Raw genomic sequence first — 1,941 nt, forward strand, 5'->3', positions numbered from 1 at the left:
AGTCTTCCAAACTGATTTTGATCTCCTTTACACTGTGTACAAGAGAGATGGACCTTGAGGCATGACTTGGAGGGATGGCCGAGCCTGGGTCAGACCAAGCATCCTGGATAAACCTTGTCTCCTGCAGCTTGGGTGCTGCCTGTTGTACCTGGAGCATGCTGCTGCCCAAGCAGAACTGCTCTATTAATTCTCCATGAATGTTGGGAAGAGGAATGCCAGAGCTGCTGGCTGAAAAGGCATACAACAAAGAGAAATATCCCCCAGGATGAACTTCCTGTTTTTCTTCTTGTTCTACCTAGTGTTTGAACTAATTAGTGCTGTTATGATCTGCATCTGCTGGAAAACCCACTGTTTGAAAGGTTTGGTCCAGGGAGGAGCACAGATATTTTCCTGCATAATTCCAGGATGCCTTCAGAGAGCCAGGCAGAGATTGTTTCATTACTTCTGCCACGCATGTAACCATGCCTTCTTTATCCTGCCCTGGTCTTTCAAGCAATGGTTTATACTGAATACACCTGGGAAATATTTGACTACTGTCAAGAGTTGGAGTTCTCTTTGTTTCACCTTCTTCTGTCCTATAAGATGCTTATTGTAAGACTGGTTTTCTTCACCCTAATTGTTTAAACTGTCCTGGCACTATAACAAAACAAATGGATTACGGTATTTTGAAGTTTAGAAATTTGACAAAGTGAAGTTTCCAAAGAATGTGAAGTGCTCAAGTTATGATTTGAAGAAACCAGATCTATGAAAGCACTGTGGAACTGTTTGCAAATTGTTTTGACCATCACTGTGTTTGGGTGAACAACTACATCAAGGCCTGGAATACGGGGTGCTTCCTCATCTTCATTAACATTGACAGCATCAGCTGCCACCATGGCCATTGTGAGCATCACATTTCTGGTCTGCTTGGTCATAGTCAGATCTGTGCCAGGAAACTTACTTTGATAACCTTGAACACCACTGAACTATGGACATATGGCCTTTCTTATTCAGTACCTATTCCTGAATTTTCCAATTATTATCTTCTTGCAGAGATTTTTCATGGTACTGAGCTCCCTCATGGGAGGTTACCTGTTCTTTGTTCTATAACTGGCACCCACCAACCAGACCACAAATGAGTAGTATAGTACAGCTGTGACTGGGGCTGGTGACAACATTGCCCTGTTGTGGGTTGGCCCTGATTGGTCAAACCCATGTCTACCAGAACATTCACTCCCATGGGCTTTGGAGCGATCTTTAAGAGATCTTTCTACCTTCTGTCCTATATTATAAGAAAAAAGAAGAAATAAAATGGAAAGAGTGTTACAGCCTTTTAAATGTAGTGTATTTCTTTACACATACAAAAAAAGAAAGAGAGAGATAAGTACCTTGCATGCCCTTTCCCTCAACTGCATGCACAAAGATGGGGGGCAAGGGAGAAATTTCAGTATTCAATCACGTTGGGAATTTGGGGTTATGGGATTGGATGTGAACTTGAAGGACTATCTAGGAAAATCATGAGAATCATCTGAGTTTCAGCTATGGGCAGAGGAAGATTTAGACTCACAAATACATGGAAAGAATATGAGAGGCAAAGTAGGACAACGTTATGCTCTCATTGAAAGTAAGGTTGATTTAATATACTGGTTGTAATTGTGCTTTTCTATAGTTGACACTGTTTCTGTACTCCATGTTCGTGGGATTTAGAATGTCTTAACTCCCCTGCTGCCTTATTTAATTCTTCATTATCATTTAGCACAAAACTAATCATCTCACTGACTATCCCTGGTTCTTCAAATCTTGGTTCGTATTCTTTATCTTTATTCCCATCAGACCCATTAATTTACAATTGCCATCATACTTACAACACAGGGGTTGGGTCATGTGTTTTGGTCTGATTATCCCATAGCCCACAAATGTCTTCAACTCAGAGAATGTGTCTCATTCGTCTCTGTATTTTTC

General features: G+C 41.1%; 1 pseudogene across 1 annotated transcript; it reads left to right on the forward strand.

Annotated features, from left to right (window-relative positions):
- Positions 1 to 265: 265 nt before the first annotated feature.
- LOC306662036 (palmitoyltransferase ZDHHC4-like) lies at positions 266 to 1,122 on the forward strand (annotated as a pseudogene). Its single transcript has one exon. The product of its transcript is annotated as a palmitoyltransferase ZDHHC4-like (transcript).
- Positions 1,123 to 1,941: the final 819 nt, after the last annotated feature.

The sequence above is a fragment of the Sciurus vulgaris genome (assembly GCF_902686455.1).
Source record: "Sciurus vulgaris genome assembly, chromosome: 5".
Lineage (NCBI taxonomy): Eukaryota > Metazoa > Chordata > Mammalia > Rodentia > Sciuridae > Sciurus > Sciurus vulgaris.